The sequence below is a fragment of the Lagenorhynchus albirostris genome, chromosome 3 (genome assembly GCF_949774975.1).
Source record: "Lagenorhynchus albirostris chromosome 3, mLagAlb1.1, whole genome shotgun sequence".
Classification (NCBI taxonomy): domain Eukaryota; kingdom Metazoa; phylum Chordata; class Mammalia; order Artiodactyla; family Delphinidae; genus Lagenorhynchus; species Lagenorhynchus albirostris.
The window spans coordinates 14,891,791-14,900,712 of record NC_083097.1 but is presented as its reverse complement, the minus strand read 5'-3'; the positions used below and the strand labels follow the sequence as shown (position 1 = coordinate 14,900,712).

The 8,922-nt window shown below is 41.9% G+C and overlaps 1 pseudogene; it reads right to left on the bottom strand.

Annotated features, from left to right (window-relative positions):
* Positions 1–508: 508 nt before the first annotated feature.
* LOC132517986 (E3 ubiquitin-protein ligase RNF167-like) lies at positions 509–1,569 on the bottom strand (annotated as a pseudogene).
* Positions 1,570–8,922: the final 7,353 nt, after the last annotated feature.

Here is an 8,922-nt window from a genome sequence, read left to right as displayed (position 1 = left end):
ACATTGCAACGGCTTTGTACTCTTCAGGTATTAACAGATGACAAACATTTAGACAAGTGTAGATTATTTCATATACACCCGATCTAAAATGGTTAAAGGACAGGCACTGAAATTTTTAGATTTCAGAAATTGCATTGTGAGGCCAAATATGAAATGTTAATATCCCAACGTAAATTTAAGATACTCATAAGAGTTACTTAAAATAATATTTCTAACTATCTTTTCATCCTTGACACAATAAAAAATATGCTCTTTTAAATTGTTTTTGACAGCTTTTGCCTATGGCTTTCACATGCATCTGAATTTTTTTTTTAAGTCCACAAAAAAATTTTATTAACTCAGTAAATGAAGACCCAGTCACTTTGCATGTCGAACCCCCTCAAAAGGATGGGGTCGGGTTAGGGAGAAACCTGGCATAGGAATATCTCCTATCCCTCAACAGAGAAGACTCGAGGGAGGAAGAGGGGCTATGCAAATAGGTTGCCAAAGGTGGGAAAGAAAGGGAGTATTAGATCAGTATGACAGCCGAAGAGGAAGAGGAGGATGGAGAGGGTGAGGGATCTGTTGAAGACCCAAGAAACACAAAGGGGGCTTGGGCTAGGGAGCCAAAGGAGGTGGGAAGTGTGGTCCTAGAGCCCAGAAGTGGGGTCCATTCTGAAGCAGGGTGGCCCCTTGGGCCCCCTTCCCCATGACCCACTTGCCCCTGAGTTCCTTCCTCCAGCTCCTCCCCACCAGCATCCCGACGAACAGGCTGCTTGCAGATAGGGCAGGTCTTCTGGGTCTTAGTGAGCCACGGGTCCACACAGCAGCAGTGATAGGCATGAGCACAGGGAAGTACCCTCAGCTTGTTCCATCCTCATATGCATCCAGGCAGATAGCACAGACATCATACTGGTCTCCCTTCTGAGAGTCACGTGTAGGAATCTGTTTCAGTTGCTCTTTGGTCAGTGGTTTTCTCTGGCGCTCTTTCTGGAGCTGAATACAAGGAACTCTCAACATTGCTCCCATGCCCAAAATTAGCACTCCCAAAATCCCCGAGAAAAGGATGAGGCAATAGGCCAAGAGGAATCCATCATCTGGGACCAGAAGCACCTGAGCCCCCTTCTGGTAGACAAAGAGGTCACGCAGGTACTTAGAGCTCCTCTCGCTGATAAACACAGACGGGATCCAGATCTGCTGCTGGATTTCCTCATTATTCCACAGCATGCTCAGAAGTTCATTGGAATTCACATTGTGCACCACAGCTGCACCATACCCAGCCTTCTGAGCATTTAGGACTTTGAGGTCAAAGTTGCAGTCAAATCTTGGAAGCAGTGCAATGAAAATTGACCCACTGACCCGGGCTGAGGGCGGTGGAGCAATGGGGCTGCAGGCGTTGGCTGGGCGAGCCTCCACAAGGAACCCCTTAATTCCCTCCCGGTTCAAGGTAGCCCCAAAGAGAGCTGGGAGGTCTGCAAAGTCCATGCTGCCATTGTGGTCTGAAGTCGCTCGAATGAGCACCGTGACAGGAGCCGCTCCTCACAGCACAGTGGCCACAACCGCAGGAAGACGGAGGGCCGCAAGGTGCATGGCAGCATTGGGGGAAAGGCTGAGAAGGCCACATCTTGGTGGCAGACGCAGAAGCGGAGTTCTGAGTCCTCTCCCCCTTTCTTCGGGATCCCAGAGGTCCAACCACCCCCAGGTGCTACTCTGCAGCTACATGGGGGTATAGGGAAGGAACCCCAGCTCTAACTTGTTTAGTGGAGCTAGGAGAAAGACATTCATGTACCCTTTTCCTATACACAGATAAAACAGGAAAAGAGGACAGGGGCAAGCACAGGTGACAGAAAATCTTCTGGAAGAGTTGGGGAGCTCAAGGAAGTGGGACTTCCAGCCAGGTGGGCAGTTTTCCTATCCCCATGCAAAGGGCTTCCGGTAAAGAAAGTCAGGCTGCTTCCGGCATTGTACACTCAAGACGCAGCACTTCCGGTCCACTCTTCCTTCCTCTCGCTGCTGCTGACAGTACCGCCATGGTACCTTCAGGTCTCGCAAGAGTGCTCGCTACACCTCCGCCCCATCAGCTGAAATCTTTCAGAGTTTGTCTCCAGAGACCTCCTAACTCTGGTTTAGCCTGGCTCACTCGATCTTGCATGAAAATAAGCCAAATGGAGAAATTTCTAGCAGATTTTTTTTTTTTTTTCGGTACGCGGGCCTCTCACTGTTGTGGCCTCTCCCATTGCGGAGCACAGGCTCCGGACGTGCAGACTCCGCGGCCATGGCTCACGGGCCCAGCTGCTCCGCGGCATGTGGGATCTTCCCGGACCGGGGCACGGACCGGTGTACCTTGCATTGGCAGGCGGACTCCCGACCACTGCGCCACCAGAGAAGCCCCACAGATTATTAATTTTGATGTAAGTTTTATGGCAGTTGATTCTAACTAAGAATGTGTACCAGTATCTACAAGTGCGAGTCCTTTGTTGTCCTATCTCCCAAACAAGTAACTGACATCTGAGATAATTCACAAATGCTGCCATTATGATACAGATAACCAAGGATCATCTGTATTAAAAGCATTTAACATTTTAATCATTTTATCTCAGTGACCCAATACAGTCTTTTAAACTAATAAAATTCTATTTCTATGTCAAACACAGTATGGAGATAGAAATAAAAATCTTATTTCTTCATGAGGACCAGTTTAGGCTAGAAGGTGTTAACCTGCTGGGTGTTTGGACAGTACATTTTTCTAGGATATTGTAGAGGCCTGGAGGTTTTGATGTAGAATTGGATCTATATGACCAAGGAAATAGCCAGCATATAAAATTGTTGAGACAGAGGTAGATTCTTTTCCTTGTGGGCCCATTTACAACATGAAAAAGTATCCCTTAGTTCTTAGATTTTGCATTTGCATACAGCTATCCTTTTTCTCTTTAAGTGGTATACCAAGAGGTCAAAACCTAGATTAGAAAAGGAAATTATAGGCCACTTTAAATAAAGATGTGCCTGATTGGCCGAGTCTGAAATGGAAAGGTTTTATTCTGAGCACACTGCTCCAAGTTGTCCCTCCAGACTTGGGTGGACAGCGTCTCACATTACAGTATTATCCTGCCATTTTTGTACATTGGTTCCATTTGCTGAAATACACTTCCAGATTTGTTTCATCTCTATTTTCCTGTATTTTCCAATTTGGAACTAGAACAGGTTATTAAATGCCACTGTTCCTGCTTCCACATAACCTCTCCAAGGTGAAGCACAAAACAATAAGCTCCAAGTCCACCTAGATGTAAGACAGATGCTAGTCTAAACCATTCCTTCAGGATTTTCAGAGAGGTGTGGAGGAGAGAAAAGAGGAATACCAAAGTGGTCCTGCCAGCATTAGCTAGTAGGTGTCCTCAGTCTAAAAAGATTGAAGGACTGAGATGATTTCTTTAGAGAGAATTGTCAGTGAGCTATGTTGACAACCACACACATTCATGGGGAAGTGAGGTGGTGCTTCCCCTCAACCTCAAGCCAAGGAAAAGTGACTTAGAGACACTTGTGAAATTTGGGGCTCAGAGAAAGAGGATGGGGTACATTGGGTCAAGCTGCGTTTCCACACCCAGATAAGTTTCTCAAATTCCAAATATGGACCTTGCTATGGGGAACCCTTAGAAGAGATCCTATGGAGCACTTGATCTGAAAGGGCAAAGGGACACCAAAACAGAGGGGTGGATACTGGAATCTAGGGGCAGAGGAGAACTCTCAGATAGCCAGCCCAGGAAAGATATTGTCCTCATCAGATTAGGAGCCTAGAAGACTCAATAGAAAAAAATTGCCAAGAAATCCACCAAAGCAGTGTATAAGAGACAAGGAGTCGATTTGGGATCATTTGCCGTGGGGTCAGGCACACACACCCCATTGCTACTGCACCAGCCACCTGTGACTATTCCCCTGGAGACCAGTTTTAGAGAGGTCAAGAGCAGAGGCTAACCAGAGACCAGAGCAGGAGGGGAGCAAAGACAAGAGAAGCCAGCAGAGTCCTCTCACCTGTCATCCCTAGGGCCTCAAACTTTCATAGCCTGATTTGGACCTGAGCTGGGGAAGGAAAGAATACTTAATGAGTCTGGGGTTTTATATTATACCAGACTACATTAGAATTAGAACATATAGAATTATTCAGCTGTCTAGACGGAATGCTTTTGTGTTTAAAATGGTCAAAGGCAGAGTTGGACCCAGGCTTCTTTAGTCCTAGAGTTTATCAATTTGGAAAACTTCTTCAATTAAAAAACAAAACCAAAATCAAAATTGTGGTTTCAAAATCAAGAACAGAGCCTTTGAAGGGCAACTGCAAATGGAGGGTCCTGTTCAGGGGGGCAAGACTAAATCTTCAAACTCTACTGTCTCTAGTGCAAGGATTCTGTCCGAGAAATAAAACTGCTGTGGAGGAAGTCATTTCGCCAAAAACCTACTGAACTCACCAAAAGGCTATAGCCAATTATTACTGAGATTCTATAAAATTTATGTTAAATTTACATATTATTCACATGTATAGTTAATATATAAAATATATACTATCTCTATAAAATTTATATATAACATTTATAGAGATAACATATATAATTATATATGTGTGTATAATTATGCATGTATGAAGATATAATTTTAAAATGTCTCTTAAATCAAATGCACATGCATTAGCTTAACTTGGTAAGCTATCTTCATTGTGTGGTTAGATAGTACAGATCAACTCCTCATTAGTTTTCACTAATGACCCATAATTATCTTAGTCCAGAACATTTAGCTTCTAAGGACTATCAGAACTATTTGCCTTTGCCCACTATTCTTCATATGAGAGGATATATTTTTAAGGATTTCCATAACTTCAGCAGCTTCCTAACTCTAGCTTTCCCAAAAGAAATAAAGCTCTCCTCCTCCTTCCTCTTCTCTGTTTAGAAATGGCCTTCTCAGAAAAGTTTAAACAAAAGAAAATGTGTAATATAGAACAATAGATCCCCTTGATATGGTATCAGGCAATCTGGGCTCTTGTATAAGCCTTCAAATCCATATTGTGTTCTTCCAGTGGGAGAAAACAATTAGTCAATTCAATAGTGGAAAAAGAGTCAAGTTGTTGATGGGCGTTGCATTATCTAAACAACTGGTGATCGTATAGATTTTTCTCAATTTTCAACTCACCCATGTTGTAGACAAAGAGACACAAAATTATTTTATTGAAATATAGTTATCAATCAATAACTCAAGTTTGTAAAAATAAATGATTTTTAAGAGTTAAAAAAAGAAAAGATATTAAATGTGAAGTATTCCAACATCTTAGCTGCCCTACAGTCTACCCTCTTTCTTTGTAGGTTTCCATGGCCTCTTCACCATCACTCTGTCTTTCCCCACTCCATTCTTTTGGGTAAGATTCTGCATTTTCCAGCTTGTAAGGGATGATTTACTTTTAGAAGATGGAGCTATTGGAGAGAAGAAGAAAACGGAAAGGTGGAAGGAGTTAAAGCGGGGTCCAGATGCCTTGTCATCTTGCTATTTCAATAACTGCAAACCCTCCGTAGTATTAATTTCTAGTCTTCCAGTCTCTGACCATCCATATTACCTTTCTACTTCACTCTCTCTAGTGCTTCAGCAATTACACCATCTTGCCATTTTTTTCTCTCTTTCCTCCCTTTCTTCCCAGGCCTCATATCCTCTTTCCTCCTCCCCAACTTTTACCCTGGTCAGTCATTATCACCCCTCCCTTGCACATACCCTCAACTCCCTTGCCCCTCTCTTCGTAGAACTGCATCTGAGCAAACTAAAGCCTCTTGCTCCGTGTCTGTCTTTGTGTTGCTGATCACAGATAAGGAAAAAACCACAATCATTCTATCTGGTCTAAATGTATGATCATTACCATTCAAGTAAGCCCTAATACTGGTTTTTTGAAGGGGTGCTAAGGTGCTGCTCCCCTTTTATTACTAGTGACATAGTGGTTTCTCTAAAGGAAGTATAGCACCCCTCCTCTTTGGAACAATTGTCTAACCCCTGTATAACATCCCTCCAAGTACTCTATCATCAGCAGAAGAGCCCCTACATTGGATGTTGAGCCTGTTCACACAATGATCCATGGCATTACATGTTTCTGGTGATAGTGCTGAGGCATGTGATGAGCCTCACATAGTTGCATTGATCAGATAAAGTCTGTCTTGAACATATCTGTGCTGAGCACGAGAAGCAGTAACACAGAATAAGCCTCCTGCAGGATCTCATGGTTTAAGGGGACCACTTCAGAGGTCTTGTCGTACTCCAAGAGAAGATTGACTTAGCTACTATATTTCACCAGACCAAGTTCCTCCATTCTCCTGATGTTCATTTCATCCCTGTTTTTCCCTCATCAAACCTCCAAAACTGCCTACAATTCTCACTCTCAACCAACAACTTTGCTTCCTGCTACTCTGAGAAATGGCAATTGAATAAATATGAATGAAGACATGATAGAGATAGATAATAGATGATAGATAGACAGATGATGATAGATAGATTGGTAGTTAGATAAATAGATAAAACAAAAATCCTCCTTTGACCCTACTTTCCTTGCTAACTGTTGCTCTCTTTATCTTTTTCTCTTTATGACAAAACTCCTTGAAAAGGGCCTTCTTCATAATTCACTGTCTCCAATGTTTCCCCACCTTTTCTATTGAACCTTCTCCAATCATGATTTGTCTCATAACTCCACTGAAACTGTTCTTCTCAAGGTCATTAGTGGTCTCCATATCACTAAACCCAATGACCATTTTTTTAGTCGTTAGACTGAAGCTATCGGAAGCATTAACCCAACTAATCACATCCTTGTCCTGGAAACACTTTCCTCCTTTTGTGTCCAGATCAGTACCTTCATCTTGTTTTCTCACTATCTCCCTGGCTATTCCTTCCTGTCTCTTATGTGTTCCTTTTACTCACCCCATGCCAAAATTTGGAATGCCCAAAACTCAGTCTTTATCCTTATGTTGTCTGCATTCACTCTCTTAGTGGTCACAGCCAGTTCCATAGATTAAAATACCACCTATATTCTCCCAAATTAATATCTCTTGCTCAGACTTCTCTCCAAAATCCAGACTCAAACTCATATAGCCAGATGTCTACCTGACCTATCCATTTGAGTATATAGTAGGCATCTCAAATGTAATATATTCAAAACTGAGTTTCTAGTATTCATCTCCAAACTAATTCATCCTCAGTGCTTGCTGTCATAGGTGACAACAATTCCATTCTTCTCTTTTCCTCAACTGCCATATGGTCAATCAAAAATATTTCCATTGGTGCTAACTTCAAAATGTATTCAGGATCCTGCTACCTCCTATCACCCTCATTACCATCACCCTTGTCCAAAACACTGTTGTTTCTCTCCTAAATTATTGTAGAAGTTTCCTAATTGAGTTTCTTGTGTCTACCTTGTCTCCCTTCACTCTAGTGCTTCTATTCTCAACTGTTCAAACAGAATAAGGTAGTATTGCTCTTTTACTCAGAAATTCTCAATGGTCTCCATCTCATGCAGAGTAAAAGGAAAAGTCTTTCTATTACGTGTAAAGTCACACACATTCTCTGACCCTTCCCCTAATCTTCTCCTTCTACTCTCTTCTTTACCACATAGGCCTCCTTTCCCATCCTTGAACATGCCAGAATTATTACACAAACAAGCTTTTTGTACTTGACATTCCCTCAGCCTAGAATACTCTTCCCTTCTATAGTTGCATGGCTTGCTTCTTCACTTCTGTAAAGTTTCTTCTGAAAATCTCTTTCTTAGTAAGAACTTCAGTGACCACCACCACCTCCAACAGACATGGCAGACTCATCATCACTGCTTTTGGTTCTCATCTTTCTATGTTTTTGACATTTTATATATATATATATATATATATACACACACACACACACACACACACACACACACACACACATATATATTTCTGAGATATTATATATTTTAATTATTTTTCTTTTTTATTGTCTACTTCCCACACTAGAATGAATGACAGAAGATTGTGAAGACAGGAACTCCTTTTCTGCTGTATCCTCTGATGGGTGTATCTTCATCTTTCAGCAGATTGCTTAACTAGTTGTAGATGTTGAATAAATATCTGTTGCTACTTATTGGGATTAGACTGGAACTGGAGATTGGGATGGGTTTGAGAGTGTTTGGAGGTTGGAAAGAGAGGAATAAATAGAATGTTTTCTGAGCAGCCACAGGATATGGAAGATATTGGTAAAGAGAGGAACAGAGAAGAGGACTTCAATCTGTAAACTGCAGTGTGTGAATTAGTTTCCCTCCATCATTTTTAGTACTATCAACTTAATCTCTTTTAATTAATTTTTATGACTTGACTGTGTTTCTGTTAATGTGCTCTATACAGACAGTATATCACTTAAGACAAGGCTTTTTTTTTTTTTTTTTTTGCGGTACGCGGGCCTCTCACTGTTGTGGCCTCTCCCATTGCGGAGCACAGGCTCCGGACGTGCAGGCTCAGCGGCCATGGCTCACAGGCCCAGCCGCTCCGCGGCAAGTGGGATCCTTCCGGACCAGGGCACGAACCCGTGTCCCCTGCATCGGCAGGCGGACTTCCAACCACTGCGCCACCAGGGAAGCCCAAGACAAGGCTTTTTAATTAAATATAATAAAATCTAATTTTGAAACTTTACTTTTGTGTATGAATAGTAGTTTTTAACATTCAAAGAAATTTGCGATTGACATGTACACACTCCTATATTTAAAATCGATAACCAGCAAGGACCTATTGTATAGCACAGGGAACACTGCTCAATATTCTGCAATAACCTAAGTGGGAAAAGAATTTGAAAAAGAATAGGTATATGTATATGTATAACTGATTCACTTTGCTGTACACCTGAAACTAACACAACATTTTTAGTCAATTATGCACCAATATAAAATAATTTTTTTTAAAAAAAGAAATA